The following is a 10,416-nucleotide window of genomic DNA, read 5'->3' on the forward strand; positions in this document are numbered from 1 at the left end:
GCAAATAGTAGGTGCTGTATGCAAACCAGCATAAATTGATATATGAACTTAATTTCAGTCTGTAAAAGTAATTGCATTGGTTTAACTTATTTAACTCTCCTTACAATACTATTTATAGCAGAGCAAGAAAGTAAAGAAATAAATGATGATAAATAGATAAAATACATAGGAAATGGGAATTGTTTTCCTGTTTAATTATGCTGTCACATAAAATTATCACAGAAATGCACTATGCCGACAGGAAGAATACATTAAAACTCCATTATGCAGTGCTAGAGTTGGCTAGCTTTTATTGCTATTTATTCCATGAATAGCTTTTCATCTTTTCAACTAGCACGAGAAGTTAAACTGTGTAAAAAAAGTAGTGGTGCAAAAAGGACAGCGTGGCTGTGCCAGTTGACAGCCTGTAGCACAAAGGCAGGAAGCAAGAGCGTGATACCTTGCTTCTCAAGCACGAATCTGACTGCATAATAAAATCAGAAGAAAAAAAAAATAGCCACTCAGAATACATAATTTTCATTCCTATCTTTTCTTCTCAGACAACTCTAATTGGAGAATATAACACTTAAATATTGTGGTGACGGGATGCTATTACAATTGCAGTAAGAGCAGAACCAACAAACAAGCAAAACATAGGAGCATGTGGTTTTTTCCAAGCATGTGGTTTTTTCCAAGCTAGATTTTTTGTTTGTTTCAATTGGAAGCTCATCTGATCACTCATTTTCATGATGAACAGCACTAATGCGCACAGCGTTTTTTATCCTCCCTTCTATGTCTTGAGCTGGATGCTGAATGACAACTTCATCTGAAGCAGAAAGGTGCAGTTATTTATCTGCAGGGGACTTGATTTATATCTATCTTTTTAAGACAGTTGAACCCTGTTTTTGCTAGAAAATGGGTATCTGCTCAGATCACAAGTAAACATTATAATGCTAAAATTAGTGCTCATAATATGGCTGCATTATTTTGGTCTCTCAGCTGTATCACAGATCTTATATTTTTAAATTTGCAATTTCCAAAGCTGTGTGGCTAAGTAGGAGTTGGTGCTTTCATTAAGTTAAAAAACTTTAAATACTACTCTTGAGAGTTCCAATAACATCTGGAAAATACGATTCTTCAGAGACTCCTAAATTAGAGACATCTAGATTTCATTCATTTTTAAAACATTATTTTTAAGCATACTTTACAAATCTTTCTCATTGGATTGATGGGATTTGATCAATAAAGATAAGCAATAGTCTGAGTAGAAAGGGAACACCTTGAATGCTAGCTACCTGCAAAGAGAATCCTAATGGCAAACTGAAATCCCAGAAGACAAGGCAAGCTTTCTATGTAAGATGAGTGGTTGTTAAAGACTTTCCTAGTCTTCGTCATACTCATACAGAATAAATTAACAGACTCGCTCCATAACTTTATTCCTCCCATCTAAAATTATGCATATGCTATAAGAATGATTTTTTTAAGCTGGCTGTTGCTAGAAGGACTGTGACTAAACTAAGCTATCATTAAACTTTGTTAGGGATCATTTATTTTACTCCAAAATTGCTTGTTATTTACAGTTCTTACTTTAAAAATTTGATTGTGGAATGCATTCAAGTTTCAGCAGTTTTAATACTGTTAACGTGCTTTCTAACAGTGAAAGCAGAGGATATTGGCTTGCAAGAATTGATTTATAGCCTCTATACTACATGAGCATTTCAAAAGGACAAAAATTGAAAGCATTATCTGAATGTCCACGCAAATCGGAGACAAGCACCTTAGTTATTTGTGTTATTTGCTGATCTTAAGCCATACTACCTTAGGTGACACACCTACGATCTTTTTAGGGAACTACTGACTTTAGAAGTCCTAAACTCAGATGTGCAATTAAAACTAAGCTCTAGTTTTACATATGTATTGTGTCTAAATAATAGTGAAAGTTAGTTCTCTTCTCCACTAGTCCTAGAAATCCATCTCAAAGTACCTGGAGAACTGGAGACAAAACACAGCAGACAGACCTCATTAAAGTTACTGGTAATCAACTGCTACGATATATAATTACTGGAGTTCAGACAATGTCATTATGAAGATAAGAAAACCTATGTAACATAGATATAGATACTCCTAGTGAGCATCTATCTTAATTCTCACACTTTATAAATTCTGTTATAATTTTTGCTTGGAGAGTTATCAGTGGCTTTAAACAAATCCCAAACGAAGCTTTAGAAGAATCAAATCTCATCTATTTTCAGCCAGAACAAAGAATATGGAACTTGGTTCTGAGCTTTAAATTGGAAGTTCTCTTGGATATTTCCACTGTAAGCACTTTAGGTTATCGTAAAGGTAGTGACAAAAAAAAAAAGAAAGTGATTTTGAGTGATGACAGGATAATCACAACCCAGAATTGAGAAGTGTGACTTCATCCTATCTGCTGAAGTCATTTAAGACCTTTGAAATTGTATTTTCCTATGAAAGAAAGAGGAAATCCAGAATCTTTGCATCAACATTTTCAGACTTCAGACCAGCGTACACCCTTCCATTACTTTTTGGAGTTAATTACTTTTCCAGCTAGTAATTAATAAATTTTTTTTTCATTTTCTATAAAATTTAAATACGTATGTACAGAATCAAATACTACTTAAAAGTAAGGATAGGTACCATGAGGGTTGGCTTGTTGTAGTGCCTTATTGGGAGGTTGGGAGGCTTGTTGTAGTGCTGTGGGAGTGGGTTAAACGAGGACATTTTGAAGAACAAGCAGCTCTGTAACAAAAGAAAATTGTTATCTTCAGAACTCAGATAAGGAAGTGTCTAAAACTGAGAAACCTCAATGTTCCCAAAACAATCCCTCAGCACTGCCATTAAGGCAGACTATGACATTCCTCTACAACTCTTGAAACACGTACAAGGAGTTGGTCTCAGATCTCCAGGATTGTCTCTTCTGGACTTCAGATTTTTACCAAACCTGAGAGAAAGCAAAAACAACACACCCACACTGCCGCAGAGCCTGGACAGGCCACGCCACTTGTGCTGTGTCTGAGCATCGCCTCTGAAGTCAGGGGCTTCTCTCTGCCACAGGCCGGCAAGGCATACGATGCCTATAATAATAATTGTCCTCTGCCTTGTCAGCTGTGCATTGATTAAGATACAGATGAGACATATGCTAGTGAACTAAGCTGTGAAATGGATTTTGGGGGAAGTTCAGCTTGCAAACAATTTTACAAACGCCAGCTCAGATTTTCCTTTGAACTTCACTGGCCATAAATATGGATTATTCCTATAGGTCCTATATATGGAGAATTCAATCTGCTGTAAAGTTTCAGCAGCAAAATATAAACATAATTATTTCCCAGCCAGATAAGTGAGTCACTTTAGAGACATCCTGATCATATGACTTGTGAAAGAACAGAAAAAAGTAGTATTTCCATCCTTGTCTGCATTAAACTTTTACCATTATATAAATATGTACATAGACATCCATTTACACAAGATAGACCTACAAAACCTTGCAAATTTTGACAGCAGCAAACAGATTCCTAAATGAAAGAATAATCCAGTTTTGTCACTAAAATCAAGTGTGAATTTACTGTTTCCTGCTATTTGTCAATACTCACTATCTGAAAATATTAATTTATGAATTTCATCGAGCAGGTGAACTCAGTGCTTAGTAGGAACTAGCAACTGGAACTAGCAATTAGAGTATGTAAATCAACCAAGATGGAAGTATCTCAATTGCTCTTCTGCACAGAGGAATAGTTCATTTGTAGGAATGGATGTTTCCAGCCCGCCTGATTTGAGAAACTCACGTTTTCCACTGCTGAAAATCTCAATATCTATAATATTTGTTGTGAATTTTATTATTATTAATAATGCCGTTGCAAACGCATCTAATAAAATGCTAACAAATCAGCCATTATTTAATTATGTTTGTCTGTACTGATGAAGCTGGGGTGGGAAGAGCCCGTGGTAAAAAATATTTCTTATCTGGCAAACAAAGATGAAATTTACGGCTTAATTATCCCTTGTAGTGCTGTAGACAGATTTTCCTGTTAATCACACTCGGGTCCAGTTGATTTATAAAAAAATAATAATTAAAAAAAAAATGTGGATTATTATTTTCTTTTTAACTGAGGCTTAATATTATCTTGACTCCCAATTAAATCAACTTCCCCTCCAGTAGGGGAGCTACTAATGGGATTTAAATGTTTGTGAGGCTTCATTGGGAACTACACAGGGAGCTTTTCTGACAGTGATGAAACACCTTCTAGATGGCAAGACAAATACCTCAGAAAATAATGTTTCAATTGCCTTCAGAAACTGTCTATAGAAAATAACAGAATAATTCATCTTAATTAATAAAAGAACCTCTGTGTTCCAGCAAGAAAGTGCAAGAAAAACGCAGATCAGTTCCAGAAACCTTTTTTCACGAGAGCATCCCACTAAACTCCAACAGATCAGCTACATGCACAGCGATGCCCATGTGATTAAACACTGCAGTTTATTTCTTGATGTGTTTGTCAGTACTCTATGAGATCTTCTTAGTTTGAAAGGTTTAAATAGTGTTTTCACAGAGCCAAATGTGCCAATAGCCACAGGATCCCCTAATATAGGGGCACTAGACATCACAAGGAAAATCACATATTGCATTCTGAAACGCATTTTACTTGTGGTCCCTCACGTTGCAAAGATAGCCTAGGAAGTGCACATTGAGAATCACCAGTTATCAGATGGCATTCTTCAACAGCAACTGAGCAAGGGGATTCGCTGCAGTCAACATTTGGTATATTTGATACATTCCACTTGTACAGCAGTGTGCCTCCTTTTAATGCCAGAGCTTACCATCTTCATGGGGTGTGCCTTCTGACCCTAGGACTGTCCTTGCTGTCTGAATTCTAGATAAGCATTAATTTTTTTTCCCAGACTTTTTTTTCCTGATATTTTCACATTTTTTTGCTGATACAGGAAAATGTTATAAAAAGAGCAGGTTTTCAAGTGCCAATAAGAAAAATAAGAAATAGATGCTTTGACTTCCAAGGGATGAAAATTTGTTCAGTGAAGATATGATGCGAGTATAAAAAAAAAACTAATCCAAAAAACCCACACACAGATACTGCTAGGATCTCATTTTGCACAAACTTGAACCCGTGCTCTCAGATCATTTAGTTCTACTCAATTACTTGCCTTGCACTTTGTGAACACCGGTGTAGTTTTTCTACAGCCTATAGCAGCACAGAATAACCAATACTGGACAGTCACACCAATGTAATTACTGAATTACTATGATTACTTTTTTTCCTGAAGCTGTAGTGCCTGGCACACATGAAGGTACAGCACTTTAAAAGGTACTTATGAAGTCTTTAAATACTTGGAGTTTTGTTATGGGAATAAGCTGTATCAGAGTTAAAAAAAAAAATCATCAGATCCAGAAACATTATGGGCTTTGCTTTTGTTTGGTTGGTTTTTGCTTTTTTTAAATTAACACTTTAAATTAATTCATTATAGAGTTGCAAAAGCTGGTTGGTTTTTTTTGTTTGTTTGTTCTTTAAGCTAGAGAAATGGTCTAAATAAGGACTTTTTTTTTTTTAAACAACATCATTTTAATTACATTTAATTTTAAATGGGTAAACTTTTTTTTTTTTAGAATATGCGAAGTGAATTTTGACAGGATGATAACATACAGGTATTAAGAACAGGTAAAAAGAAATAAAAATAAGGAAATACTGACATACAGCTTTTAAGAGATAGCACAACATACACTAATGTGAAACAGAAGTAGTTTCATAGCTTTAAGAGCAATGTCAGGAGACAACCAAATTTCAGCAAGACAAAAAAAAAATCAAAATCACTACTGCTCATATGCTCCCTTCAAACTAAAGCCTTTCCACACAGTGATCAAATGTTAAATAGGAGAGTAGTCAGAATTGGCAAGCTGCAGAATATGTGTGCTTGCAAGAGAAAATACAGAGATGTACAACTTAATATATTATTTTAAGCCTGACCAGGATGGAAAGAGGAGGAAAATACCAGCAGACCCTGACAAATTTCAACAGTAGTTTAAAATGTTTCTCATTCTCTGATGGAAGGAATTTAATATATTGCACAAGGAAAATACAAACCTTTAATAAGTTTATTTTAAAACTAAATCTTTGTTCCCCAAGTTGAGGAAGTGCACAGGCACAGCCGAGCTGATTTAAATCATAAGAATGATAATCAGGGTCATTCTTCTCAAAAGCCCTTAACCAAACACTAACAAGTCCATAGCTTGAAATACCTGGCTAAGCAATTTCCTGCCTATTCCTGAAATGTGCCTTAGTAGGTGCAAGTTCACACCTGGTGATCGTATGGAAAATATCTGAATCATTTCATGTTGTTTGTAGTTCAAGTAGGCACAAATTTGCAGTTCTTGCTCAATTTTCACATATAAAGGAATCCAAGTAATGATGGGTTTCCTGGTAACAGGTGGAATTTTTTTCAGCCAATGATACTTGCATTAAAAAGCTTAGGAAACATCATTTACTACAATGTGAGGTCTTAGAAAATCTGTTTTCAAAGTGCCATATATGCCCAGAGCATCTCTGAATGGAAATCAGTCAGTGGAAAACAAAACTGAAGAATGTCCTGTAGTGACTATAACTAGTTAATACTACCTAACTTAAAAAAATAAGATAAAATAAAATAAAATAAAATAACTTCTTTCACACTTATTAAAAATTCTCCTGGCAAGTGTAAAAGGTAAAGTCTGTTACATTTATGTTGATGATATGATCATTTTCTCTTAAGACCTGGAACATATTTAGGAAATATTAGCTGTTATATATTACACGCTATAGAATATAGATTAAATAATCCGGAAACAGATTGATTGCAGCCAGATAAGTTGTCTTTGTTTGCACCTTACCCGTGCCTGAATATGAAACAAATCCAGCCATCTTGATTTTACACATGGGCATCATCCACACAGAGTAGCTGTCTACCTTTCAAGAGCCTCTTAATGACGTTATTGGGGCAGGAACATCTGATGAGCATAGAAACACTTAAAAAGAGCCCAGTTATCTGTGAATAAGACCTGCTGTTAAATACTTAGGAGTAGAAATACCAACAATCTAAAGACAAATTGGTCAGATTTGAGATAATTTTGTTTCAATACCCTGGCATCTATGAGAAAACGTTTGCTCCCCATAGTGATCTGATAACTACAGATTACAGTAACACCATATGGAAAATCCATTGCAAAAATTCTCAAGGAAGAAGTGACTGTGCATTTATAAACTACTGTTTTATAAAATTATTGTAATCACTGGTAAATCAAAAACTCAGGTAAACAAAGGAATTGCCTTTAGTAGAATTAACAGCCTATAGATACAGAATTGTCTTTGAGCTTTGCCAACTATCCAGTGATACCTTGACTTCTGTCCTACCGAAGTCAATATGCTCCAACAATTCGGTTTTTAACGGAAATTTAAAAGAACATCAAATATAAGTAATAAATCCATTAAGTGCTCTGACTATCAGCAGCCACCTGATTGTCTCTGTTCTGACCCATAGGTCAGGACCGCTATCAAGCTTCTGTTTGGATCAGCATGCTCACCAGAATGCAAGCTGCTAAACGGGGTAAATGTTTGATGTTTTAGATCTGACAGTAGGGTGCTTTTTTTTTTCCTTTTTTTTTTAGGGTTTAGGATAAAAGCATCCACATCAACCTCGAGGTTCATCAAGTCTTCTATGTATCATAGGTTTATCAGGTGTTTGGAAATTCACAGAATCACAGGACCTTAGGGGTTGTCATTAAGTACTCTAACAGAGTGAGCCTGCTGTACCCCAGGATTGCATTCCCACAAAAAATTTTGGGAAAAATATAAACAAACTACCTCAAGAAAAGCCTAAAATAAATACACAATGCCATAGTGGTGTTAGGAATGGTGACTTAATAACAGCAGCGTAGACCACTGGCTCTCCTGTCTCCACCAGCACTCAAGCCAGATTCAAGATGTATTTCATACATGTTATAGAAACAGCAACAAATCCAGCTCCAACTATCACAAGAAACAAATCGAAAGAACATTATCTTTACTGACAACTATCCCAGTGGGAATCCCTCTGAGGAGAGGGCACACTAAAGTCTTCCCTGAGCTGAGAACCGTGGGTCCAAAGAACCAGTGACTCCTGGAAGCAATTAATAAACGCCCTCCATCTCCAGACCACAAATAAGTAACGCAGATTTAGAATGAGGAAGCAGAAAGAAAATTGAGCAGTGCATGTAGGATCTTTCAGATTTTGTCCTTACTGAGATGAAGTTAGGAATGAATGGACGATACATTGGTTTAAGAGCCAGGAACTACAGTGCTCCTAGGGTAGCAGGAGTCAGACTAACTCAGATTATTTAGCCTGTTCAATTTGTGTGCTAATTCCAATTGGAAACTAATTTGTAAATAACATAAACATGAAAACTAAATATTACATATATACTTGAAATACATTTGTAAGAAAAATTCCTTTAGGGAAGAAATATATCTTGTCATACTGTTCTGAATTAATTTTCTCCCTTCTCTCCCCTCGCCCCAAAGGTCAGAACTTCCAAAGGAGAAAAAGTGCAAAGCTGTTAAGTGGTACTAATACGAAAGCTTCGGTCATCTCTCCTTTAGCAGTTACGAGAACAATGACACAGCATATATCAAAGCTTAATGTTCATTTTATAGATTTGTATCAAAAAAGAAATCAAATGAAAAAATGTGTATTTGGGTTGTTATTGCTATAACTGCTTATTAAAAATATTACATCTGAAGCACAATAAAATGGGAAACTTATTTCTCAAAGATACAGGGAAATGAAAAACCTTTTTTCATTTTTCAGTAGTTGAAACAAGAATGTTTCATGGGTCATTGGAAAACTATTCCTGCCTAAAATCTTGATATATTTCTTTAAAAATGGCACAGAAAGAATTAATGAAGTCTAGAATCTTTTGTAAATATTGTTTGTCATTTGAAACTGATTTTTAGGTGTGTAAGAAATGCTTCTTTTTATAATTGACCATATGCATTTTAAAACATTAGCTGGATAGTTCTGACTTTTAATTAATGGTTATTACCAAAAGAACGATAAAGTAGTAAGATGTAATTTAAGGAGCAGCAAATACACCAAATTCATAAGCAGCAGATGTTCATTGACATACAAATTGTTCAGTGTCTACTACTAAACCAGTTATAATTCCCTTGAAGTTTTTGGTTCACTATTTTTTCTCAGTGGAAATCAAGTGGACGTGGGTCTTTACAATGCAAAGCAGTACACCTTATGCTGCATATTTTATAATGGAAGAATAGCATATTTTTATTTAATTTAAATTATGAGAAAATAGCAGACATTGGGGATTGGGCAGCAGCATTTATTTTAAGTGTAATGGCATGTTCCTTGCAGCAGTGCAGCTGATTTATCATGTAGCTAGATTTCTTAGTCCATTTAAGGCAGGCCAAAGCTATTAGAATAAAACACTTCTATTAGAATAAAACACTTCTATTTCAAGTTACATGACATAAAAGGAAAACAACAAAGAAAAAGCGAGGTTATTACTCTTCATGAAATCCTCTAGCCTGCTTTCATTTTACATAACCATTTTAGTGGAATTATAGCTATGCTTGAAGACACACTTAACCATGTACATATAAACTGATGCATCTTTCTATCAGGTCAGGACCACTATCAGTCACTGGAGAACTTCACAGTTAATGTCATCATCATTTCATCCTTTGCCAGCTGCAAAAAATTATTAAGATCTGGGGTATTTGCGGTAGGAAATATGGATAGGTTATTAGCAGAGTTGTTTGATGGCATTACAAGGAATTCTGCCTTGTGTTTAGAAGATAAATAATCTTAGAGATTTTTGCTCACGCAAAATCTGAAGGTCCTAGTTAATGAAATATTAAGTCAAATTCCAATGTTCTTAGGGGAATTTTAGGCCAAATTCAAACAGACTCCACTGGAAATCCAATCTGGGATTGTTCAGTCTGAAGAAGAGAGGCTCAGGGCAGACCTTATTGCTGTATACAACTGAAGGGAGATTGTACTGAGCTGGGGGTCGGCCTCTTCTCCCATGTAACTAGTGACAGGACTAGAGGAAATGGCCTCAAGTTGCATTAGGATAGAATCAGGTTGGATGTTGGGAAAAAAATTCTCTGAAGAGTGGTCAGGCACTGGAATGGGCCGCCACGGGAGGTGATGGAGTCGCTGCCCCTGGTGGCGTTCAAGAAGCGTTGAGATGTTGTACTGAGGGATATGGTTTAGTGAGAAATATTCCTGATAGGTGGATGTTTGGACTGGATGATCTGAGAAGTCTTTCCCAGTGCTGGTGATGCTATGATTCTATGAAATGCTTGTAAAAGGGCATGATAAAACTCAGAGCGCAACACCCCCTATGCCATCTGTACCACCTGCTTGGGGTCTTAGCAG

Source organism: Tetrao urogallus (assembly GCF_951394365.1).
Source record: "Tetrao urogallus genome assembly, chromosome: 11".
NCBI classification, from domain to species: domain Eukaryota; kingdom Metazoa; phylum Chordata; class Aves; order Galliformes; family Phasianidae; genus Tetrao; species Tetrao urogallus.